This window comes from Ovis aries, chromosome 4 (genome assembly GCF_016772045.2).
Source record: "Ovis aries strain OAR_USU_Benz2616 breed Rambouillet chromosome 4, ARS-UI_Ramb_v3.0, whole genome shotgun sequence".
NCBI lineage: Eukaryota > Metazoa > Chordata > Mammalia > Artiodactyla > Bovidae > Ovis > Ovis aries.
In genome coordinates this window covers 69,315,615-69,343,172 of record NC_056057.1, presented here as the reverse complement: position 1 = coordinate 69,343,172, position 27,558 = coordinate 69,315,615, and the positions used below count along the sequence as shown (strand labels likewise).

The window sequence follows — 27,558 nt, the reverse complement described above, 5'->3', positions numbered from 1 at the left end:
ACAGATGGACTCCAGCTGAAATTGTAAACAAAATTTTATGACCAAGGGCATTTATCTATGAGATAGTCTTTAGCGTTCATTGACTGAAAAAAAAACAAAAACAAAAACAAAACAACCACACAAGCTAAAAGTTGCAAGTTAAATTTTATTCAGGGAGTTAACTGAGTACTACAGCCTGGGAAACAGGCTCTCAGATAGCCCCGAGATACTGCTCCAAAGAGGTAAGGGAGGAGCCAGAATATATAGAAGGTTCTGTTGAAAACAAATAAACATGTCTTTGAACATCAAAAGAGTACAGCTCATCACAAAAAAGAAAGACATCTTGAGTTAATGATTTTAGTGCTTTCCTATGTATGAAAAGATGAAAAAAGTCTGAGCCCATTGAAATTATTCCTTAGATATGCGTCTTAACTATCTAGGGTGAGTATCCTGTTTTTCTCCATCCTGAGTTCCTCTGAGGGGGGGCACCATCTCCAGGGAGGGCACCTACAGCGGTTGACGGCTTGATGAAGGGCAACGTTTCTTGTTTACTGAAATGGCAGGCAACACTTTTTTTGTCCATGCTTTCATAGATTTTCCAGAGATCTAAGATCTACTGGCAGGTGTTTAGGCTATAAACAATTAAAAGTCCTGGGATGTCTTCTCACAAAACCATTTTTTATCACAAGCTTCCATACTCCATGTTTTGCCTTTGAATTTTTTAATGGATGATTTTACATTTATCCCTATTAAGTTTATTCTTATTCATGTCAGCCTATTCTTTTAGTTTATTAAGACCTTTTGCCTCTCGGTTTCATTTGACACTTAATGAATTCGGCTGCGCTCAGCTTTGTCACACCTGCAGCTTTGATAAGCATGTCTTTTGGGTCTTCATCCATCATTAACTGAAACTTTGGACTGGATAAACTATAGCCAGCACTTGGGAGTCTGTCACTGTGATGTCCCTTCGGGTAGGCAATGATTCATTAAGCTGCCGACATTCTTTGAATGAAGCCGTTCAATTAGCTACAAATCGACTCAACTGTATGTCATTCACATCATTCTTGTCCACAGGATGTCAAATTCTTTGCTGAGATTAAGATATATTTTTGTCTGTGATATTCCCGTGATCTCCATGACCTGTAAGTGTGTCAGAAAGGGAAATGTGACTGGTTTGGTGAAAGACTGATTTGAGGAACCTATACTGGTTCCCAGCAATCAGTTCTCACAAGTTTTTAAATAGTTTGTTCGAGAATTTTGCTAGAGGTTTGACATCAAACCCACAGGGCTGTAGTTCTTGGAAGCTACATCCCTCACTCTCTAACATCTTTCTGAAAATTGGAACAATTGTCTTAACTAAAGTATGCTTGAAAATTGTTTACATTGGATTGAAAATGAGAAATAACAGGCTTTTAAGTAAGCTGAGCCACAGTAATAAAAGGTGATGATGAATAATGATGCATGAAGTTAAAGGATAAATTTGTGTGATGCCAGGGGCCTGGATAAAGACGTAATCTACCCTTCAAATACGTTCTGTCCACCAGTTTAAGCCATTTGCTCCCTCAAAGCAACGGAATTTGTTTATTACATTTCGTTCTCTGTTGACTCTTAATGTTCTGTAAGGTTCTGGAAGCTATTATCTTTGAGATATCCACAGTTTATTTTGTCTTAAAGTCTAGAACAGCTAAATGCTTTTCCACTAAGAATCATAAACATTTTCTCTTCTATTAGGAAAAGCAGATGTCAGGATGCTTCCTCTGCTCAAGCCTTAGGGCTCATCAAGCAGGACAAGGCTTGGCTTTCAAAGATCCCAAGCCAATGGCTCCCAAGCTGGAATCACCTGGAAGCTTTAAAACCCTGGTCTCCAGATCACATTCTCAGAAATTTGGATTACTGGCTTGGGTGTGGATGGGTGTCAGTATTTTTAAAAGCTCTGCAGGGGATTCTAATATATAGCCAATAATTCTGAAAGTGGAGTTCAGACCAGCAGCATCAGCATCACCTGGAACTTGTTAAAATGCAAATTTTCACTCTGCGTCCCCCAATCCTGCTGCCTCCAATCTGCTCCAATCCACAGAATCAGAAACTGCAAAGGAGAAGCTCAGGAAACTGTTTTAACAAGCCCTCCAGGTGAGTTGGATATATACCAAGGTTTGAGAACTTAGGTTGAAAGCCTGTTCTAGGCTTTCTTTTCTCCTGGAAAAAAGATTGCCCTGTCAAGTGCTATCGACCCTGAAAACGTCTGGTCTGAGGCCAATTAAAGCTCTCTAAAGCTGCAGGAGCTGGCAGGTAAGCTACACAGAAAGCTTCGAGCTCTCTATTCCCTCTTAGCCATGAAATCAGTTTTGTGTTTAGTTAATGAGGCCTTAGCAAAACTATGGAGCAGAATGTTTGTCTGTAGAGCCTCATCTGATCCTGGTTCTAGAAACTTCCTTTTTTACCCATGGCATCCTTCTCCTTTATCTAAAATCTTGGTTTCTTTTTACTCTTTTGGTATTCATTTCCACTTACCCATCAGCTGGAAGAGAGGAACAAGCTAATCAAGATTAGGGTATATATGTCTTAGAACTCCTTCATGTGTTAGAGTTTTCAATTGAGATGCAATTTAACAGTATTGGAACATCCATTAACCCTCAGGAAGAAAGGGAACTTACACATATTGAGTGCCTTCCTCAGAACAGGCAGTTTACTTTCCTCTTAATGTTCATTTAATCCTCAGAAGAGGTGCGGCTATCACTCCATTTTAAGGATAAGGAAATCAATGGTGGAATTTAAGAAACTCTGTCTGGCTGTAGGGAAGGGGAATATTTTTTCCCAGAGCCCCTCAAAACATCACATAGAAAGAAAAGAAAAAAGAAAAACATCACATAGATTTCAGACTTTGATTTCCCAGAGAGTTATATAGATTCTCAGAAGAATTAAACAGAAAAAAAAAATGTTTGTTTTCAAATCTCTGCCTAGTTGCAGGGCCATACAACTATTGGGAACATTTCTCTACTCATGGTTGAAAAAAACCATAAATACCACAGCAGGATGAGCCACATGGGTCTGCTGACTGGTTAATTCCTAATAAAATTTGACATTTTAAAAGCTGCCAATAACCTATTATTAAATGATAATTACTCCTAAGTACAAAACAGAACTGTATGGAGGTGGGTATTTTCTCCCAGGAGGAAGTCAGTAGTGGTTAAATTTTGCTTACCTCTTGTCACAGGTGAAGCCCACTGAGGCCTCCAGGAAAAATAAGACTGAATCCAGGCGATAAGGTATAACACCCACTTTCACTTGCTCACAGGATGCTGCGTGCAGAGGCCTCGCACAAAGCCCTTCAGACCATAGATCCTGGCATCAAACAGTGCCACTTGACACCTCAGCTTGGGGGCTGTGTGCAGAAGCTTCTCACAAGATGTTGTGATTCAAGATGGCAGGGGTTTGGTGACACTGCTTTCAGCCTGTCCGTTTCGCAAGAACTCTACCCTCCTTCCCCAGAAGGGGAAATCTAAGAAGCAGCACCAACTACAACCTGTCCCGGAGCGGAGAGTGTGAGTCCATACCTCTTCATTCTCTGACCAAAAAACAAAACATTGTTTTGCTTCTGAACTGAACTGGGTCTCATTCTATTGGTGCAAGTGACACAGGGCAGGAAGATCTTTGTTAGGGCCTGACTTGAAAGGGTAGGTAACATTATCACGTTATTTGCATGAACATTAATAGAATCTACATCACATAATGTTCTAGAAAACAGCTCTCAGACTTCCCCAGTGGTTCAGTGGTGAAGACTCTACACTCCTACTACAGCGGGGCACAGGTTCAATCCCTGGTTTGGGAACTAAGATCCCACACACCATGTTGCAAAATGAAAAAAAGAAAAAGAAAAGTCTGTACTCAAAATGACAACTCATTTTTCTATTATCTCCTACTCACCAAAGCCTTTCCTACCGTGCCCTCACCTGAAGATCTTTTCGCCCCTCTTGGCATGCTCACAGAACTCATTTGCAATAGTACCTAAAACCCCAACTAGCTTTTGTATTTGTCTCCCCATACCCCATTCCCACAAAGCTATATATTTGTCAAAGGGGTCAACGTCTGATTCAGTTCTTTTCCTTTCTCCTGAGTTACCAAGAAAAGAGGAAACTGAATTTTATGAATCCATGGAAATTGCCTGGCCATCTGAAAGAAGGAAGGAATGTGGAGAGGCTTGGGGAGCAAAGCTGGATAGTCAGGCCGTGGAAACTAAGTAGAAGGATTAACACTTAAGGTGAGCAGCAGGGAGCTGTGTAGAGTGTGGAGTGAGTGGTGCGGAAGTGCAGACAGAAAGAGATGCAGACGGGATAGAATGAATCCACGCTCCAACCGGTGAGCCAGCCGCTGCATACAGAGCTGTGAGGCGCATGCATATTGATGCTGAGAAACAGGGGCCCCAAAGACACCGAAGATGAGATGAGAATGTCTTCTAAGGGCTGAATCAGAGGGAGGAAAATATCACTCCACAGCTTCTAGATCAGATAATTAGCAGAAGAATGGAAAAGTTAATTTGAAAAGGGTAGCAATCTGGGGAGTACAGAAGCTGGGGAAGGACGTTAGGTTACATTTCATTAGCTGGATTTCTCTTTTTTTGAAGTGTCAAGCGGGCACACAGATCTCTTAAGATTTAAATTCTGCTTTTTACTAGAAATATAACTTAAGGGTGAAATAACCTCATCACTCTTCACATTTTAAAGCATTCTTGTTTTATATGCTATCAATGTGGGTTTTAATTCTCTTTGGAAAATGAATACTTTTCTGGGTCCCATGGGAGCTTTCCTTGTGGCACTTGCACAGACGACCATCTGAGCTGAGTGCATGTTAGATAGGATGAAATATCGTCTAGGGTTAGCAGGGAGACATCACAGGCCACCCACTGGACACCCTGGGAATGAAAAAGAGGCCAAAGGTCTCATGTCTTTAACTGGAAAAGTACAATTTCAAGATTAACAATGGCAACCCTAGTGTGCATTACTGCTAGTGGAAACAAGCGCATGATATCATAACAGAGGAAGAAAAGGCAGCAAATTTGCTTTCAAAGCCCACAGTGTGACAGCTTTACAATCATCTTTTGAACGGTGTCTGTATTGGTTTCCTATTGCTGCTGTAACAGATTACCACAAATTTAGTGGTTTAAAATTATGCTGCCTATCCAAGTATTCCAGCATTATGCTTCCAATGAGAGTTTTCATCCTTGCCCTCCAGGCATGAACAAGCATTAGGATCTTCATACTCGAAAACAGATAATTTCATTTTAAAAAGAACCTGAACTCTTAGAGTAGTTACCTCTGCTAACCTCAAAAACAAAAGATTAGTTATTCATTTAATAATTATCTCAGGAACATAAGAGTGAACATATGTTCTGTTTACTAGCTGCAGTGTGGCAAGGAGTTACATTTAGCAATCATTGGAGAGACGCAACATATTTAATGCAAATGGAAAAGCAGGACATCAAAACAAGGCCAGCTGAGAAGTATTTTCAGCTTTTTATTTTTCCTACTGAAGTAAATTAAAAGAACTAACCTGAGTTCCTGTGAAACCCTTTGCCATTGAATGCTGTGATTGAAACACAAATATTGTTAGCTTCTTGGTTAAAACTAAGATAATTATATACGAAAGATTCAAATCGTACCTCTTTTTGTCTTCATTGAGATCTCTTTTAATTGGAAAGTATAACTGACATAAAATTAAAAAAAAATGCCTACATTTGGTAAGTTTGATATAAATTTGGCACATTGACTTATGAAATTGTCACCATGATCAAGATTACAAATATGTGTAATGCCTCCAAAAGTTTCATTTGACTTAAAAAAAAAATTTATTGGAGTATAGTTGCTTTACAATGTTGTGTTAGTTTCTGCTGCTGCTGCTGCTGAGTCGCTTCAGTCGTGTCCGACTCTGTGCGACCCCGTAGACGGCAGCCCACCAGCCTCCCCCGTCCCTGGGATTCTCCAGGCAAGAACACTGGAGTGGGGTGCCATTGCCTTCTCCAATGCATGAAAGTGAAAAGTGAAAGTGAAGTCGCTCAGTTGTGTCTGACTCTTAGCGACCCCATGGACTGCAGCCCACCAGGCTCTTCCATCCAGGGGAGTTTCCAGGTAAGAGTACTGGAGTGGGGTGCCATTGCCTTCGTGTGTTAGTTTCTGCTGTATAGCAAAGGGAATCAGCCATACATATACATATATCCCCTCTTTTTTAGATTTCCTTCCCATTAATCTAGAGGTGTTTAATATTTCAAATTTATTGAAAAATACCAAACCAGAGCTTATGTAATGAAGATTTCTCTTTAAAATAACAACAACAACAAAAGTAGGAACATTAGTTTTCTTTGAGGAGATGGGTCTTTCACTGATTACGTGCACCTGTATTTTTTAAAATAAATATAACTCAGAGTATAAAAGAAACAATGATAAAATAGCACTACAGCAAACACACACATTTAGTTCACTTTTAAACTGCATTATCTGTTAAATAGTTGAAAGATAAAGAGTATTGATGTTCTCTGAAAGCAGTTCTTGCCTGGCAGCAGAGTTGTGTTTTTAAGTCAGACTTAAAAAATAAAAATCAAGAATCTTACTCATGGATCATCACCTTTCCTAGTGAACCCAGTGACCACAGACATGATTCCCGTGAAGCTCCGTTGAACTAAATTGCCCTCTTTTAAAGTCAATGGCAGAAGCCCTGTGTGTGAGAATGAAAAAAGAGTTAGAGTAGATGGTTTTTAATAACCATTTTTAGAGTAAAAATATGAGTATTACAAAAACCAAAATAACAGATATAGAATGTTATCTGTAACAATGTTCTTCCATAACAGATACAGAATGTAGCACTGCAACAGATATAACACAGTCTACTGAGTTTCCAGCTCATTATTTAGAACCCTGTGTCTTCACGATTAAAGCTCCTGGGTGAACCCCAGCTGGTAGGAATCACCTGCCTTCACATCCACCAGAAGAGCTCCATTCAAAATTATCTGTAATAGATTGATATATCTGTGTATCTGCTTACTCTGATCATTCCTCTTGTATCTAATAACACTGTTGTCCACTATTTTGGGGCCACCTTTTTCAACTTTCCTGACTCAAACACGGGGCTTCCCCAATGGCTCAGGGGTAAAGAATCCTCCTGCCATTGTAGGAGACCCAGGTTTGATTCCTGGTCTAAGAAGATTCCCTGGAGAAGGAAATGGCAACCCACTTCAGTATTCTTGCCTGGGAAATCCCATGGATAGCGGAGCCTGACGGGCTACAAGTCCATGGGGTAGCAAAAGAGTTGGACAGGACTTAGAAACTAAACAGAAACAACAACAACAAGTACAGAAGTCTCTTAAACATTAATACTATGCAGTCAATGTTTATTTAGATTCATCCATTTATTTGCATTCTCTTTGTCTATCTCCCTTTCTCAGAACCTGTCTCAGAACTTCCTCCTATGTTCATTATCCTTTCTGAAGTTTAACCTTCAAATTTCCTCGATTGAGTGTCTCCCAGACATACATGGCATCACTTTTAGGAATGTCTTTATTTCACTCTTACATTTTTGCCATATGTAAAATTCTAGGTTGATTGTTTCTCTAAACATTTCATAGATTTTATTTCACTATAGTCTGGTCTTTTTTGTGGCTGTTGAAAAGTCTGCTGCTAGTTTAACTATCCTTTTATGGATAATCTGTCTGTTTTTCCTCTAGATGTTTTCAATATTGTCTTCATGTCTTTGGTGTTTTGCATCTTTACTGTGATGGGTCTTCATATGAGCTTTTAAAAAATTATATATCCTCCTTGGGATTTGTGCTTTCTGAATCTGAACATTCACATCTTGCATCTATTCTCAAAAATTCTATGCCATTATTACTGGCATTTTCTTTGAAAACATCATGAACTTCAGTTAGACATTTATCAGGTGTCTTATTCTACCCTCATTTCTCATAAATATCCTTTCTCAGTTACCATTTCTTTGCCTCTCTCTCCTTCCTGTGTTTTGGTTAATTTCCTGAATGTTATCCTCCATTTTGCCAATTAGTTTTTCAATTATGATTAACCTCATGAAGTTATGTATTGTGCTTTTAAATTACATTTTTAGTTCTTTTAGATATTTGACTCTTTTCCAAATTGGCCTAGTGTTCTAAAGTATCATTACTTCTTGAGTTTATTTCATTCATTTCATTCTGTATTTATTTCATTAACATTTTATACCTGGTTATTTTATGTTCTGTATTATCCATTCCAATATTCAAAATTCTTGGTGGTCTAAGTCAGCTTTTATTGTTTCTTCTGACTCTCACCCATGAGATGTGTTTCCTCATATTCTTCATAATTTTGGATTCTGACTGCCTTTGAGCTTTGTCTGTATGAAGCCTGCAAGGCCTGAGATGAAGGTGAGGCCCTCACAGGGAATCTGTGTTGACCTCTGCCAGGTGCTGCAGCTTACTACTCATCTGAGTTCACATTGGGTTAACCTCTTGAACTCAGGTTTTCTGGATTCCACTGCTGCTTCTGACAAGTCCTCAGTCATGTCTAGCTCTTTGCAGCCCCATGGACTGTAGCCAGTCAGGCTCCTTCCATAGAGTTTTTCTAGGCAAGAATACTGGATTGGGTTACCATTTCCTACTCCAGGGGATCTTCCTGACTATCAGTTTAACCCCATACCTTCATAGGACAGGCTTGGGGTTACACATTTTCAGGGAAGATGTATTATTCCAACCTGGAACCTAGGCTGAGAGAGACTTCCTTGTTATTTCCCTTCACATAGTTTACTTTGGAAGGTGCATCTCTTTATTATTCTGGCTTTACATGAGGGCTCAGTTCCAATTCCTCATCTTATTTAGGTCCCGGGTGGCCACTAAAATCTAAGCCTCTTGGTTATAAAGATTGGCAGGATAACCTCAGATTCAGCTAACACCTGTTTTCTAGCTCTCTTCAGCTCAGCTATTTGTTTACCCGTCCTTACTTAATAGTTCAATTATTAAAGAGATATTTACACTATTTCATCAAGCACTTTTAGATATCCAGTTATAAATATTTCTCCAGACAGGAGTTTCTTATTTTTTCTGATGAAACTAAGACCTGGAAAAGTTCATTGACTTTAAAAAGGTGCAGCCAAGTGGAAACTCAAACTGATTTTCCAACCTCCCTTTTCATGTCTTCATGGATCACACAAAGTAACAGTCTCACCACCCTTAAAGTTGACATTTGTGGTGTCACTCCTAGTAACTCTTGAAATAACTCTGAAATCAGAAGTCAATTTTCCCCAAATTGTGACAACTTGCTAAAATAAGGTGAGATTAAATCACTGTCAAATCATTTGATGTATTACAAGTGTGAGATAAGAAGCCTGTGTGTCTGACTTCCAAGGCTATAGTAATAAGAGTAGAAATTTTAGGTGTAACAATTTCTTAAAGCATGTTCTGGCTTCTAAATCTGGGTTTGAAACCACTGATCATGGAGGGAAAGGATCCATAGTTATGAAACAGGCACATTTTTAGGATCCATATAGGTATCTCTTCTTCCCAGACAAAATTGGCCCGCTGGAGAAGGGAATGGCAAACCACTCCATATTCTTGCCTCAAGAACCCCATGAACAGTATGAAAAGGCAAAAAGATATGACCCTGGAAGATGAGCCCCCCAGGTCAGTAGGTGTCCATTATGCTACTGGGGAAGAACAGAAAATTGGTTCAGAAAGAATGAAGAGGCTGAGCCAAAGTGGATATGATGCTCAGTTACAGTTATGTCTGGTGGTGAAAGTAAAGTCTGATGCTATAAAGAACAATACTGCATAGGAATCTATAACATTAGGTCCATGGTAAATTGGATGTAGTCAAGCAGGAGATGGCAAGAGTGAACATTGATATTTTAGGAATCAGTGAACTAAAATGGACAGGAATGGGTGGATTCAATTCAGATGACCATTATATCTATTACCCTGGACAAGAATCCCTTAGAAGAAACGGAGTAGCCCTCATGGTCACAAAAGAGTCTGAAATGCAGTACTTGGGTACAGTCTCAAAAATGACAGAATGATCTCAGTTTGTTTTCAAGGCAAACCATTCAATATCATAGTAATTCAAGTCTATGTCCCAACCACTAATGCTGAGGAAGCTAAAGTTGAACATTCTGTGAAGACCTACAAGACCTTCTAGAGCAAACATCAAATAAAAAGAAAGATGTCATTTTTATCATAGGGGATTGGAATGCAAAAGTAGGAAGTCAAGAGATACCTGGGGTAACAGGCAAGTTTGGCCTTGGAGAAAAAAACGAAGCAGGACAATGGCTAACAGAGTTTTGCCAAGAGAGCATGCTTGTTAAAGCAAACACCCTCCAACGAGAGATGACTCTACACATGGACATAACCAGATAATACCAAAATCAGATTGATTATATTCTTTTGCAGCTGAAGGTAGAGAAGCTCTACACAGTCAGCAAAAAAAAAAAAAAAAAAAAAGACCTGAAGCTGACTGTGACTCAGATCATCAGCTCCTTATTGCAAAATTCAGGCTTAAATTGAAGAAAGGAGGGGAAACCACTAGGCCATTCAAGTATGCTGCTGCTGCTGCTAAGTTGCTTCAGTTGTGTCCGACTCTGTGCGACCCCATAGACAGCAGCCCATCAGGCTCCCCCGTCCCTGCGATTCTCCAGGCAAGAACACTGGAGTGGGTTGCCATTTCCTTCTTCAATGCATGAAAGTGAAGTCGCTCAGTTGTGTCTGACTTAGCTACCCCATGGACTGCAGCCTACCAGGCTCCTCCATTCATGAGATTTTCCAGGCAAGACTACTGGAGTGGGTTGCCATTGCCTTCTCCGAGGCCATTCAAGTATAACCTAAATCAAATCCCTTATGATTATGTAGTGGAAGTGACAAATAGATTCAAGGGATTAGATCTGGTAGACAGGGTGCCTGAAGAAATATGAGGTTCATAACATTGTACAGGAGGTGGTGACAAAAACTATCCCAAAGGAAAACAAATGTAAGAAGGCAAAGTGGTTGTCTGAGGAGGCTTTACAAGTAGCTGAGAAAAGAAGAGAAGCCAAAGGCAAAGGAGAAAGAGAAAGATACACTGAACTAAATGCAGAGTTCCAGAGAATAGCAAGGAGAGATAAGAAAGCCTTCTTAAGTGATCAATGCAAAGAAACAGAGGAAAACAACAGAATGGGAAAGACTAGTGATCTCTTCAAGAAAACTGGAGATTCTAAGGGAACATTTCATGCAAAGGTGGGCACAATAAAGGACAGAAACAGCTAGGACCTAACAGAAGCAGATGAAATTAAGAAAAGCTGGCAAGAATACACAGAAGAACTATACAAAAAGTCAAGTGGGCCTTAGGAGGTATTACTATAAACAAAGCTAGTGGAGGTGATAGAATTCCAGCTGAGCTATTTCAAATCCTAAAAGATGATGCTGGGAAAGTGCTGCACTCAATACGCCAGCAAATCTGGGAAATTCAGCAGTGGCCACAGGACTGGAAAAGGTCAACAGTTTTCATTCCAATCCCAAAGAAGGGCAGCGTCAAAGAATGTTCAAACTACTGCACAAGTGCACTCACGTCACATGCTAGCAAGGTAATGCTAAAAATCCTTCAAGCTAGACTTCCGCAGTGTATCAACCAAGAACTTCCAGATGTACAAGCTGGATTTAGGAAAGGCAGAGGAACCAGAGATCAAATTACCAACATCTGTTGGATCATAGAAAAAGCAAGGGAATTCCAGGAAAACATCTACTTCCAATTCGTTGACCAGGCAAAAGCCTTTGACTGTGTGGATCACAACAAACCATGGAAAATTCTTAGAGACAGGAATACCATACCACTTTACCTGTCTTTTGAGAAATCTCTATGTAGGTCAAGAAGCAACAGTTATAACCAGATGTGGAACAACAGACTCATTCCAAATCGGGAAAGTAGTACGTCAAGGCTGTATATTGTCACCCTGCTTATTTTACTTATATGCAGAGTACATCATGTGAAATGCCAGGCTGGATACGTCACAAGCTGGAATCAAGATTTTCAGGAGAAACATCAACAACCTCAGATGTGCAGATGATACCGCTCAAATAGCAGGAAGTGAAGAGCAAATAAAAAACCACTTGATAAGGGTGAAGAGGAGAGTGAAAAAAACTGATTTAAAATTTAACATTCAAAAAACAAAGATCATGGCATCTGGTCCCATTACTTCATGGCAAATAGATGGGGAAAATGTGGAAGCAGTGACAGATTTTATTCTCTTGGGCTCCAAAATTACTGTGGACAGTGACTGCAACCATCAATGTTAAAAGACACTTGCTCCTTGGAAGAAAAGCTATGACAAATGTAGACAGCATATTAAAAAGCAGAGACATCACTGCTGACAAAGGGCCATATAGTCAGAGTTATGGTTTTTCCAGTAGTCATGTATGGCTGTGAGAGCTGGATCATAAAAAAGGCTGAGCACCAAAGACTTGATGCTTTCAAACTGTGGTGCTGGAGAAGACTCTTTAGAGTCCCTTGGACAGTAAGGACATCAAACTGGTCAATCCTAAAGGAAATCAATGCTTAATATTTATTGGAAGGTCTGACGCTGAAGCTGAAGCTCCAATACTTTAGCCACCTGATGCAAAGAGCTGACTCTCTGGAAAAGACCCTGATAATGGGAAAGATTGAGGGCAGATGGAGAAGGGGCATCAGAGAATAAGATGGTTGAATGGCATCACTGACTCAATGGACGTGAGTTTGAGCAAACTCTGGGATATAGTGAAGGACAGGAAAGCCTGGCATGCTGTAGTTCGTGGGGTTGCAGAGAGTCGGACACAATTTAGCGACTGAATAATCTCATCAACAACAGGCATATCTTCTAAGCATCAGGACTTTCTCACAGGTGAAACCCCAAGTGAAACATCTTTACTTCATATTAAGAAAATAAGTATAATTTGAAAGATATGTACATTATTTATGCATTCTCAAAAAAGTAAACTCTATTAAATTGAATGCGTAATATTGTAGAATACTGTAACTAGAAAATCTTAGAATAGGGAAAGCAATATGTTTTTGAAGTGAAGTGAAGTGAAAGTCACTCAGTCATGTCTGACTCTGGGATCCCATGGACTATACAGTCCATGGAATTCTCCAGGCCAGAATACTGGAGTGGGTAGCCTTTCCCTTCTCCAGGGGATCTTCCCAACCCAGAGACTGAACTCATGTCTCCCGCATTGCAGGTGGATTCTTTACCAGCTGAGCCACTAGGGAAGCCCAAGAATACTGGAGAGGGTAGCCTATCCTTCTCCAGCAGATCTCCCCAACCCAGGAATCGAACCGGGGTCTCCTGGATTGCAGGCAGATTCTTTATCAGCTGAGCTACCAGAGAATCCCCAGTGTTTTTGAGGTTTCCACAGAAAAAAGACAGACATTCAGAATTTCAGTGTTCCTGTCTCAAACGACTGCATGTTAACAAACCACCACCACTGCCAAAAAATATATATGTATACATACCAAGATAAAATGACCTATAGCTATCAGCTGTGGTTTTGCGTTGTTTCATGCCAAATTCATAAATCTCCATGAAATGGAGATGTCATCCAAATTTCACATTTTTCTTCAATTTTATCAATTTTATTCAATTTTCATCTTGTTCTCAGACGGTGCTTACCTTGCTTAGCCTTTTTTAAAATTTAAGAAAACCTGTTGAGGGTTTGAAACTTCCTGTAGAGGGCGCTATTGATATGGTCAACTATGCTAAACATTAAAAAAAAAAAAAGTACTATAGACTCTGCTTAGAAGTCATTAGGTTGATATTTGGGAGAGTTGAATCAAACCAAAACCTTAAGCAGACTAATAATTCTTAAGCTGTTTAATACTTGTGAAACCGGGCATTCCTCTGGCTTTTAACACTGGAGTCTGAAGGTTGTCTCCCCTCCCCCTTTATTATTTAATGAACAATTCCTCTTCTGGTCTGTATTAACAATGGTGCTTGGAACTCGGCATCGATAACACACTGTATGCCCTGTTGTGCTGCATGTTGAATGATTTGTGTGTCTTTGAGAAAGTCCAGCTTCTCTTCTTAATCTGGTATCGTGGAGGCTCTGTAATTTACTCCCACAGTTCCCTGCCATAACATATTTCATGTCAAGGGGGATGTTTCTTTTCTTTTTTTTTCTTTAAAAACTCTTAATAGAGATACTTCCAAACAAAGACAGAGGGCAAAGAGGATCCCCTTCGGATATTAAATGAGAACATAACCATAGCTTATTTTTCTTTTGTATTATTATGAGGCAATTGATGATTGCTTGGGGCTTTGTGGATGAATCAGACTTTTAATAAGTTTCAGTGAGAACAGTGTTCACGGAGATAAGTTAATTAATTGCTCTGCTGTGTGAAAGCTCATGCAGATAGAGTTTTATTCTACCATGAGAATGTTCTTTAAAAGGCATACAATTCTTACTTGAATGCTTATCAGACAATCTTCACAGAAAATATTACTTTGCTCTTCTTTTTTAAAAAAGAAATTGTTAATAACCTTATTAAACTGAATAAAATACATTACTGATCACTCTCCAGAACGGGAACTGAAAAGACATCTTTTCTTTCCGAGGTTCTGATGTCTTGCATCTATTGTTTACAAAACTCTTCTGGATGCTGACAGATACCTCTCTCTTGGTTACTTTTAATCTTGGAATTTTTGGCACAGTGCTTCTTTTTTCCTCTGCATCACTTGGGTGATTTCAAACCAGAAGAATTCTTTGTCTTGTCTTTACCCTGTCTCTGTGGCAGCAATGTAAGGGACTGTAAGAAAATGACTCTGAAAGCATCACTGGCTAATACAGTGAGTTTTTCTCCTGATGGCTACAATTTACATGCCAGGGGCCCCCTAAGCCCTCCAGCATTTTCCTGATGCTATGAAGAGAAAAAAAAAAAAATCAAAGTTTCTTAGAGTCTGGAATGCTTTCCCTGGCAATTGACAACAGAGTTCAAGTCAAGTTTATGATTTGGATTCTAACTTAGACTTTCCTTATGCATTTTTAACTCTTTGAAAGATGGGTTGAAGATACTATAGTATGCGTTACATTTCCTCCTGCTATATTTGTTTTATTATTGATTGAATTTTGAAAAGTCTTTATTGATAATTTTGTTTTTTTAGATTTTTTTTTAATAGAGAAAAGAAAGCAATCCACTTAGAGTCTCATCCATCACCTTAATGCCTTTGCTGTCGATCTTTTTCAGGTAAAAATTATTTACTGGATAGAAGTATATTTGTATTATCACTGTTTTCTGTTCTAGTTTGATATTCTATTCAAATTTAGTATTATATCATAATTTTATCAAAGCATTTTTCATATGTGTCGGTGTGGTCTTCAGACCTCTTACAGATTTCAGTAAGTGCAATTTACACATGGCCTCAGGAATTAGGCACTGTTTTCACGTGTAAGAACAATCACACCTGTCTCAAAAGGACAACGCCAGGATTAAATGACTCCATCTGAATAGCCTAGCAGAGTGCCTGACATATAAGCCCTCAACAGTGTTTCTCCTTTCTCTCCCTCTTCTTTCCCTGATCTTAATTGGCTTTCATTTGTCACTACTAATATACCATTACATGATGTAGAATGAATCTCTTGGAACATAATTAAAGTATTTTCATGCTTTCCAATATAATTACAACATGAAAAAAATCAAGTCAGATCAACTTGGCCATTGAAGAATTGCCCAGAGAAGGCTCTGTGCCACCCGGAGCTTTGCTGTAAGGCCTACTCAAATTCCAATGGGCCATCAGCTGGTGGCCCACAGCGCCCTCCTTGGTGACAGCTGCCTAAAAGACACTCTTTTACCTCACCACGTATTTCTGTGGCTTCAGGAGTGATCGGCTGTGGTTTTTCTAATATCAGAACAACAAATGAACCTCCCATCTCTATCTCCTTTTAATTTTCCTGTTTCTCTACTCTAGTGTTCTTAGCACTCACCTTCCCTGTGCTGGGCAGCAATTTTTTTTTTGTATCTTTTGGGGTGTGCTGTTCAGTAACCTTTGCATTTCTAGCCAGGGTCTATCCAGGAGGCATCCTTCTTTTCCTAAAGTGGCTGTTTTAAGAATATCCAATGAACTCTTATTCTTCCCATTCTCCATCAGGGGGACTGCACTGTTCAGGAGATTCTGGCTTCTGGCACTCCCTGCTGGAGTTGCCTCTTCTTTGATTCTTAAGTGGAGGGTTTATTCTACACACCATACCCTTGCTTTTGGTGGCCTTGGATTATATGCCACTGTATTTGCTGGGTTATGTAATATTTCTCTTGCAAGTTTTCACCCTTGGGTCTTTTTAAAACACTCTTGCCCTTTACTGATGAGAGATTGGTATTTCCACTGCGTATCTAACCCTTCATAGAATCTTAGAATTTCAGTACAGAGCAATCTTATAGTTTATCTAGTCATATCCTCATCTTCAAAGGTGCAGGAAAGGAGGCTAGGAATGGCCAAGACACTTTCTAGATGCAGGTGACACCTCAGCTCATAACTCAGATCTTGTCTGTCTCATGACACTATTTCAGCTTCGGTGAGTTTGAGCTTAATGCTGATTCTTTTTTTCATTTGTTATTTTTAAGTACAGAAATCTTCCTCAACCCACAAAGTAGTGAGGCTTTTTAGCCAAGAAGCATCACATATTTCTATTGGATCAAAGTCTCTTCTCAGAAACCTTATTTCCTCAGACTCTGTATTTCATAACGAAAGCAACAAAGTTTTAGATTTTCAAACATCTCTTCTCCTTTCCCTTCTCTCTGCTACATTTCCACCCATCTCTCCACTTGTTTCAACTTTTCTCTGTTACTTTGATATTCTGATGATTGATCATGGATTCTAGTCTCATTATCTTGCCTGTTAGATCTTAATGACCCTTCTTCTGGTCTCTCCTAGTCTTGTAAATGTGATATAAATTAAGGTAAACTTCCGGCTTCCAATCCAGTATAAAAAGAGATTGGAAATCATCAATCCCATCCTAACAACTGAAAACTAACAATCATCTAACAGAAAATAATTTGTTCAAAATAATAATAGCAACAACACATTGAATAATTATAGCTTATGGTTAAGAGAAAGGAAAACAAAGTTATAAGGAATGGGAAGGAGGAATTTTCTATTATAACATGCCTGGACTACAACTACCCGTGAAGCAGTATAGTGTTAAGACAGACTTGAATTAAGATGTAAATGTATATTGCAAATTCTAGGGAAACTACTAAAATTTTGTTTTTAAAGTATAATTGATATGCTAAAGAGAAAAGAGAAATGGAATCATAAAATTCTCAATTAAAAGCAGAAAAAGCAGAAAGAGTGGAAGACCAAAAAAAAAAGAATCAAAGAACAAGCAACAAATATAAAATAGTTGCAAATATGGTAGATAGAATTCCAACTACATCAAAAATCACTTTAAATGTGAATAGTCCAATTAAAAGACAGAGACTGTCAAAACAGATAAAAGAGATAAGACCTCACCCTATGTTGTCTATAAGAAATGTATGTTAAATATAGACAGATATAGATTAAAAATAAGAAGATCGGGGAAAGACGTATCATGCTGTGTCTGTGCTCAGTTGCTTCAGTTGTGTCTGACTCTTTGCAACTCAATGGACTGTAGCCCACCAGGCTCCTCTGTCCATGGGATTCTCCAGGCAAGCATACTAGAGTGGGTTGCCATTTCCTTCTCCAGGGATCTTCCTGACCCTGGGTTCAAACCTGGGTCTCTTGCATTGCAGGCGGATTTCTTACTGACTGAGCCACAAGGGAAGCCCCCATATCATGCTGCTGCTGCTGCTGCTAAGTCACTTCAATCGTGTCCAACTCTGTGTGACCCCATAGACGGCAACCTACCAGGCTCCTCCGTCCCCGGGGTTCTCCAGGCAAGAACGCTGGAGTGGTTGCCATTTCCTTCTCCATATCATGCTGCTGCTGCTGCTGCTAAGTTGCTTCAGTTATGACCGACTCTGTGCGACCCCATAGACGGCAGCCCACCAGGCTCCCCTGTCCCTGGGATTCTCCAGGCAAGAACACTGGAGTGGGTTGCCTTTGAACACTAGTTAAAAGTAGAGTAGCTATTTCAGATGAATTAGTTCTTAACATAAGTAATAAAGTCAGATATGCTTTAAAAGTCTTTGTTTTCTTCTCATAGAATTCATATTAAGAGAGAGTTCCCCATCTTTCAACATTTGGCACAAGTTTCACCTGCATTTGATTGTGTCCTTTGGGCTTGCCTGGTGGCTCAGATGGTAAAGATTCTGCCTGCATTGTGGGAGACCTGAGCTCGATCCCGGGATTGGGAAGATCCCCTGGAGGAGGACATGACAACCCACTCCAGCTTTCTTGCCTGGAGAATTCCATGGACAGAGGAACCTTGGCAATTATAGGAGTAAGAATAATTCTTTTGGCTTCCCTGGTGACTCAGACAGTAAAGAGTCTTCCTGCAGTGCTGGAGACCCAGGTTCAATCCCTGGGTCAGGAACATCCCCTGGAGAAGGAAATGGCAACCCACTCCAGTATTCTTGCCTGGAAAATTCCATGGACAGAGGAGCCTGACAGGCTACAGTCCATGAGGTTGCAGAGTTGGACACAACTGAGCAACTTTACTTTCTTTCTGTAATTCAGTGATATACCATGTATGTTGAGTGTTCTGGTCTGATTTGGCTTCATGATGGATCAAGCATTATTGCTCAAAATTTTATCATGAAAAGAAGCCTTTTGAATATTCATCTTCTAACCCTTGCATTTTTATTTAGGTAGAGAAAGAGTAAAAGAATTATCATCCATTCCTGTTTTGTTTTAGCATACTTGTTGGTTTTATGTCTTCTTTGAATTGGAATGACTTTTATGTATTTGAGATATTCATCAAAGTTATCTGCCTTACTATTTTGAAATGCTAGAGATTTTCTCTCTTCTCTGAAAGAGTAAAAGGACCGCAATTAATTCCCTCGGGAGAGGGTGTTAAGAGGAAACTATTTGGAGGCTTTTAGGTGAAATTCACCATGTACCTGGGAACACTGTCTAAATTTTCTTTGGCAAAGGGCCTATATTAGGCTTTTCTCATGGAAGATAAATACAAACCCTTTTAAATGATGTCTGTTGATCTCATCATAATCTCAGATTCCAAGATTCAACTATCTTGTGGGTACTCACCTCCTCTCCAGGGGAACAAGCCCACTCTGAGGCAGGATATAACCATTTCCATTAGTGGTCAAGGGCAGTTTCTCTCCACACTGGCTGTGCAGTATGAACTTCCCTTTTATATAGTCTTCAGTCAAGTGACTTGATTTAGAGTGGGTGAAGATGAACATTTGTTAGGAACAAAGTAAAGAAAGAAGGAGAGGCCCTGTCTTCTCACTGATCTTCCCGATGATTCTGTTTTCAATTTTCCTTCACGCTATAGCCCTGGTGCATGTCAGGACAAGGTTGGTGTTAACCCAGTTTCCCCCCACCCTTTTCTTTTCCCAACTGGTTCCAGTGGGTAGCAAATATCTGACTTGCACTCCAGGTTGCAACAGGTTGGTAGACATTGTACACTACATGCAGTGGGATGTGCTCCAATTACAGAGAACATCCTAAACAACACTTCATTTCAATAAAGACATAAAATCCCTTTTCCTTCCTGGGGCCAAGAATGTCAAGCCAAAGGAGGTATTCTATGAAATGGTCTGCAAAGTAGGGCGAGGAGTTCCTTTCCCATTTTTTCTTTTTTCCTGTAACAACTCTAGGCAAATTCCTCAGAAATCAGATTGGCAAGGGCAGACAAGGGGTGGGCTGGAACTCCGGAATCTGGGCTTGCTGAATGCATGCCATTCCCTTGCCACGTAGCACAAACTGATGCCAACTGCAGAAAATAAAGACTTAAGTCAGAAGAGCAATACAGGCACAAGGCAATCATCAGCTCAATTAAACTGGTTATTCCACAAATAACCTAGAAACAGCAGGATTGCCAAACAATCTCCAGCCCCTGGAACATTTGCAAATGAGCATGACAACTGAGATTTTTTTTTCTTTCTTTGTAGCCATACACTGTCACATTTTAATGATGGATTATAGACATGGGCTTTTGGCAGCAGACTGTAGCAAACATGATTCTACACTTATTTTCTTTTAATCAGAAGATACAAGGGCATATAGATCCACGGCACTGTGCCGGAGTTAGATAAAGCCCTAAAAAGAGAAATGTAGGATGGGAATATACATACACTTTCCTTTCTTTTCGGATACAAGGCAAATATGTTTTTCTTGTCATAAGATACATTATCTTTTGTTTTACTTTAGGTGGTATTGTTGCACCTGTTGGGGATGTTTATATTAAAATATATAACTAGATAATACAGCATATGTCTCTAATCCTATAATATATACGAATCCATATCAGTATCATTTAAAAATGGCAAGTTGAACATATTTTTTCATAAACTAGTAATATAATCTCTTGATGTCATAAATATGAAAGCAACATGTTACTTCTACAGGCATGATGTCAGGAAGATATTATTTAAGCATTTAATGGGAAGTCTTAGTGTACAAAAAATATCCTTGTTTCTGTAGGTTTCCTGTTTCTGTTCTACTTTGTTCAATCACTTTAACTGCAATTTCCTTTTATTTGTAAAACAGGACCGTAATTCTTGGATGCTATTGATTCTTTTTATTTTGGCAAGCTGAAGAATACCAGGTAACATTGTAAGAATGAAGCCACAACTTCTGTATTCTTCTGTTTTGTCCTTGTCTTGATCTATGCCTGTCTCCTTTTTCCTTCTCCTCTTCTTTATATTCTTGATTATTTACCCTTATTCATTTCATTGGGCATACAAAAAGAGGAAAAACTCTGGGTCTTATTTTACGAGGACAAATTACCTTATATTTTAAATGCCACAAGGATATATATACATATAAATATGTATATATATATATTTGAAGAATTTTCTTGTTTGGGAGACTGCCTTGGATCATAGGGTAAAATAATATATGGAACATGGTTTCCTAAAAATAACTCATTCTTAAACAGTAATGTAATAAATTGAAAATATAGAGAAAAATCTAAAATGTGGATTGGAAAAAAGACCATAGTTTTGATTTAGGTCCCATATGTGTGGATGTGTGACATCCATCAATGGGTAAACAGTACCTGGTGGTTGATTTACAGAGTGGGATCCCTCTCCAAAAAGGCACCTATTTACCCCTTGACAATACTCTGAGTGATGGATGTTGTATTCCAGATGGATCTATTTGGAGAAGCAAAATTTAGGCTAGGGTGGGACCAGTATAACGAGATGGGGGAAGACATAAGGACTGCATCTGTCTGGACCTCTTGGGTTGGAGCCAGCCTCTGGAGGATCCATCAGCTCCTTTCTCTTCCAGTTTGTGAGATATTGAGGATCTGCACCAAGGAGACCCATACCTGCCACAGCTGCCCCTTTTGCCCGTTTATTTGACTTAGTGAATCAGGGTAGAAATGGTTCCTCTTTTTTTTTTTTTTTTTAAGTTCATTCATCAGCCTCACACAAGACCCTGGTCTTCATGTTTAGCAATTAGAATGACCAACGGTGGGTTCAGTAATGGTAAGTCAGCAATGCTAAGGCTTGACTCATGCCCTCACAATCCGACCTTTGCCACAAAGCCTCCCATTATTCTGGAAAGGGTCTACGTCTGCTATTCCTTTACCACACAAGACCTTACTTAGAACAAGAAAACACTAAGATCTGGGTTTGATTCAAAATGGTAGAACCAGTTAAAGCAGTTAGACTCTGGTATATAAGCCTTGGACTTTAACCTCAGGTTTCATGAGTTGAGATTCCAGTTCCAGGGGAAGAGGAAATGAGGACTTATTGCCTAGTATATACAAGTTTCCATTTAGGATGGGGAAAAGGTTCTGAAAATAGATAAACAGTGGTGATCATTATACAGAATGAATGTACTTAGTGACATCAAATTGAATACTTAAAAATTACTAAAAAGGTAATTTGTTTTATGTTCTATATATTTACCGCAATAAATGTTGGCAAGGATGTGGAGAAAAGGGAATCCTCCTACACTGTTAGTAGAAATGTAAATTTGTGCAGGCACTATGGAAAACAGAATGGAGATTTCTTGAAGAACTGAAAACAGAAGTACCATAAGATCCAGCAATTCCACTCTTGAGTATTTATTCAACCCACCTCCAAAACCAGAAACACTAATTTGAAAAGGTACATGACCCCAAAATTCATAGCAGCATTGTCTACACTTGTCAAGATATGGAAGCAATGTTCATGTCCATCAGCACATAAATGGATAAAGAAGATTATATATTCACACACATACACACAGAGGAATATTACTCAGCCATAAAAATGAAAACTTGCCATTTTCAATGACATGGGTAGACTTAGAGGCTATTATACTCAGTGAAATACATCAGACAGAGACAGACAAATACTATATGTTATCACTTATAGGTGGAATCTAAAAAATAAAACAAACTAGTGGAGATAAAAAAAAACAGAAACAGACTCACAGATACAGAGAACAAATTAGTGGTTACTAGTGGGGAGACCAGGGCAGAGAGAGGCAAGACAAAGTGGGAAATTAAAAGGTACAAACTACTAGGTTTAAAATAAAGAAGCTACAAGGATATGTAGTTCAACATAGGAAATAGAGCCGATATTTTATAATAACTCTAAATGGAATACAACCTTCACAAATTGTGAATCCATTTTGTACACCTGAAACATATATTATTACACATCAACTATATATCAGTTAAGGGCTTCTCTCATAGCTCAGTTGGTAAATCATCTGCCTGCAATGCAGGAGACCTGGGTTTAATTCCTAGGTCGAGAAGATCCCCTGGAGAAGAAACGGCAACCCACTCCAGTATTCTTGCCTGGGGAATCCCATGGACAGAGGAGCCTGGCAGGCTCTAGTCCACAGGATTGCAAGTGTCAGACACAACTTAGCAACTAAACCACCACCACCATATATCAATTTAAAAAAATGAAAAAAAAGAATCCCAGTTTCACTTCTTGTCAGACATTTAGGCAAGTTTCCTGTACCTGTATATAATCCAGTTTCCTCCAGAATGGAAGAGGAGGATAGAAATGGTACTAGCTGGGTTATCTTAAAAGAATGAGATGTGTGGGAAAGACTTACATTAATTACTAACAATCAAAGTTAACTGTTGTCTGATGATTTATGAGTGTGAATTCCGTTGTCAAAATGTCTTGCATTTGGATTCTGTGTAGATACCACCAATTTCAATTTTGCTTATAAGACAGACTAACATCCGTTTGAAATCTCAAGTAAGACTTTACTCTTAAAAGATGCCCCTGCTGATAAGAATGTGGGGACAGGGGGCACTCTTGCTTCTTGTAGGCTGGACACTAATTGGTGTCCTACAATTCTGAAGGGCCATTAAGCAATATGTAACAACATTTAAAACAGGTATAACCTGTGGCCCTGCAATACCATTTCTATGAAAATTAGTCATATATGTATGCGCAAGTAACAGGTATTCACTGTAGAACTGTTTATAATATCAGCATATTGGAAACTATATGGATATCCATTCATAGTGAATGGATTAACTAAACCCAAACAATAAAATCTTATATAACCATGAAAAAGGATGATGCCATATTATAATATTCCTGGACAGATGTCACAATAAATTGTAAAATTTAAAACTAAATTGTAGGAAAAGGCAGTTTGAGAACAGAATATATAATTTGACCACATTCATGCAATTTATGTTTACATGTATAGTACAATTTCTAGAAGCATATTCATCCAACTTTTACAGTAGTTATGTCCACATGGGATTGTAGGGAGAAATTTACCTTCTATTTTAAACACTTTTGTGTTACTTGAGGTTTTTACAAGCATGTATTACTTTTCTAACCTGCAGAAACAATAAAAATATTTCCATTAAAGAAAAATGAAAGAGAGGCCATAAGGGATATGCTTGGATCACCCATGATAGCCAGGATCTTGCTAGGCCAGGGTCTGCTGTTCTTCATCAAACAGGTCTACTGCTTCCTGAACACAGGATTCAGCCTCTGAAAGGATTCAGCTTCCACAAAATGATCACTGAGAGACATGGCAGCTTCCAACCTTTTGCGTGTGTGTGTGTGGGCGGGGGGGGGGGGGGGGGGGGGGTTGCTCAACAAAACAAAATAATGTGATGCAAGACAGTGAAAGGAGAGATGGAACATCTTGAAATAAAAGCCGCTGCAGCAGGATGTAATGGACACTGGGGATTCTGGAGCTGCCTTACTTATTCGCTGTGTGACCTTGGTCAAATTACTTAGCCTCTCTGAGTTTTAATACACCCACCAATAAAATAGAAGTAACAACATCTTCCACCCAGAGTTGTCAAGATTCAATGAGATAAAATATATAACTTGAACCATAGTTAGTGCTCACAAATAATCCTCTCCTTTCCGTCCTCTCAGACTTCAGCATTGCACTGAACAGACACAGCAGTCTTGAAAATAGATGGTTTTTCTAAACAGCACAATGTTCCAGTGTACTGCTTGTGCTGCATTCTCTTTAAGTGTCAAGTTAGGGCACTGTTGTGAAAGCTACAGACAGAATATTTTAAAACTAGCATGAGGAAGGGGGATGGGGAAGTTTTATATTTTCTGACTCCTTCAGTGGGCAATTTTCATGACTCAAATGAGGTTGAAAATAACTTTCCAGGTTTTAAATATTCTGTATCATGTAAGAATGAGGAGGAATCGCTGATCAATTAGGTTTAAAAGCTACTGAAATTCTCTAGAATCATTTAAATAAGGTACTTATAAATAAATGCCCCTGAAGAGATGAGAGTAACCTTCCACGTCAGCAGTACATGAGTTAAACATGTGGTTAACGATAATATAAAAAGAGGTGGTGTGTGAAATATCAGTTCATGTGAGGTGGCACTCAATATTAATTTATGTGATATCAATACTGTTTTAGTCTAAATGAACCTTCCCCATATAAAACACTCCTAATTATTGTAAAACCGTTACTTTCCACTTACCATTGATCTTAAGGAAATGACTAAAACTTTTCCAGTGTGCTGACACAGCACTATTATTCTGGGTCATTATTCAGAGCAGGTGTCAATCTCTTTCACTTAATCCCAATGCCGGGGGGGAAAAAAAGGAAGAGTAGTTTTTCATTTATAAGATAAGTGTAACTTTCATAGGGATGTTAACACTCTAATGATACTCTTTGGGACAAGTGAACACTTCTGAGTTTCAGCCCAGTTCAAGAGAAAACATTAAATTTTATAATATGGGGGATATAGTAATTCCCTAAAGGAATAGGTCAAGGCAATCAGTAACTGATACTCTTTCAAAAGAAGTCATCCAAGGTTGAACCAAGTGACCAGGCTGTCCTTTGTTAACATTTCAGAGTTGAAACGCATCCCCACCTCCAATGCAAGAGTATGGTGTCTTTTGAGCTACACCTTTTAGGATTTTAAGAAGTGATTACAGAAAATCTAAACCACACAAGAATTAATAATTATACAACTGGTGGTTTAAGAAGGCATTTGTATGTTAAGGAAGGGAAAATTGTGATGGTTTCAACCAGAATATCAGCCTGTATAAAATTGCTCTGTTGCCCACAAACTCAAGATGGATTTGTTCATCTAACTATCCTTCAAATACAAGTGGCTTATCTGAAGGCCATTAATTTGAGGACAAATGGGATCGATTCCTCCATTTTAATCCATAGAACTTCAGGATTAGAGCTTACATGCAATTTTATGTAACGAACATTTGCTGAGCATATTCTAAATGACATACCTAGTTGCTAAGCACTTGACATGGATTATTTTATGAAATTCTTCACCGAATCTTATCAGGGGATAAGGGTTTCTAACATTTTTCCAGTAATTATTATGTGCCAGGCATTGTTTTAGGCACTTTATGTATATTAAGTCATTGAATCCTTGCAATATCCTAGGAGATAGATACTAACATTAGCTCCACTTTACAGATGAAGGATCTGAAGTTTAGAGAAGTCAAAAAGCAGTCAGGGCCACACACTAAGTGACAGAAGGTTGTTAGACTCCTGATCCGCTTGCCCTTACTCTGCACATGGGGAGCATGGGTCTGAGGGCACAGCAGATTGCTTCCTTCATTTAGGTAGGGTTGGTTGCAGGGCTTCCCAGGTGGTGCTAGTGGTAAAGAACCCACCTGCCAATGTAGGAGACATAAGAGATGTGAGTTTGATCCCTGGGTTGGGAAGATCCCCTGGAGGAGGGCATGACAAACCACTCCAATATTCTTGCCTGGAGAATCCCCATGGAAAGAAGAGACTGGTGGGCTACAGTCCATAGGGCTGGAAAGAGTCAGACATAACTTAAGCGACTTAGAGCACTTGCAGGGCTGGCTACATAATTCTCAGACCCGGCTTAACTGAAAATGCAGGGCCCTTTGTTCAAAAGACTGGGGGAAAATGTCATTAAAGGTACTAAATAGAAAGGTTTTCCTCTCTGTCATAGTCAGTCTCTCCACTTGTCATGGTGTTTTTAATCTGCTATTTAACGTCATGCAAAGTAACAAAAAATTAAAATATTAAATTATTAACACTCATTTTACCATTTGCATTTATATTGTATAATGCCAGTTTTGAATGTAAATATGTTCACTTGTATGTGGAATCACTGAATTCACACAATTCCTATGTGTATATGAATTTTGTTCTTACCTGCACAGTGGAAATGCTGCATAAAATGAACTCAACTGTATTTCACTTCTTAGAGTGTACACAGTCTACAAATATTCTGCCTTCTGTTTACTTATAAGGAAAGACTGAAGAGAAGTAAGCGCGGTTCTATCTTTCCCTTTCCATCTATGTCATCATTTTCAGTGTGAGAGATTAGTTGCCCAACACAGAGACTAACAGAAGTTAAGACAGTTTTCCTAAGTTTTTTTGGGTGTCTTAGAGAGCCTTTGGGCTTCCCAGGTGGCACAAGTGATAAACAGCCCACCTGCCAGTGCAGAAGATGTAAGAAAGAAGGGTTTTGATCCCTGGGTCGAGAAGATTCCCTGGAGGAGGGCATGGCAACCCACTCCAGTATTCTTGCCTGGAGAATCCCACGGACAGAGGAGCCTGGAGGGCTATAGTCCATGGGGTCACAGAGAGGCGGACACAATGAAGTGACTTAACACAGCACAAAGCACCTTTGCCTTTTTTGCTGAGTTCCAACAAAGTTCCAGTTTGAAAGGAAAGCATGCCCTCTCAGGGCCGACAGTGTCCACTTCACCCCCATTCCACCTACAGCAAAGGAAAAAGGCTTACCTCCTGGTTACTTAGCATCTCACTGACTCCCATGCACCACAGGTCCACCAGAATTTTGTGCATAAGCTGCTCCATGCAAATGAAGTGGGAGGGAACAGTGGACACCTGAGAGGCTGAAAGCCTGTGTTCTGGTGCATGCTCTGTGGGCCAAGGGTCTTCCCGGAGGCGTTTGTACTAGCTCTAAAGTGGTCTGGGTCCCTCAATTCTCTTGGCCTTGACCCAGCTGCATGATCTTTGGCAAGCTGCTCACTGCTCCAAGATTTGATCTCTTCATTGCAAATGAGAATGGGTTCAACAACCTCGTAGGATTAT

The 27,558-nt window shown here is 39.3% G+C and overlaps 1 long non-coding RNA gene across 2 annotated transcripts; it reads right to left on the bottom strand.

Annotated features, from left to right (window-relative positions):
- Positions 1–125: 125 nt before the first annotated feature.
- On the bottom strand, positions 126–27,558 carry LOC121819407 (uncharacterized). Of its 2 annotated transcripts, none has more exons than XR_006059639.2 (3): positions 27,247–27,558; positions 2,634–6,684; positions 126–1,119 (listed from the first exon to the last, which is right to left on the bottom strand). It is a non-coding gene; the product is annotated as an uncharacterized LOC121819407 (long non-coding RNA). The 2 variants fall into 2 exon arrangements; XR_009600495.1 differs by lacking the exon at positions 27,247–27,558 and adding an exon at positions 7,201–7,293.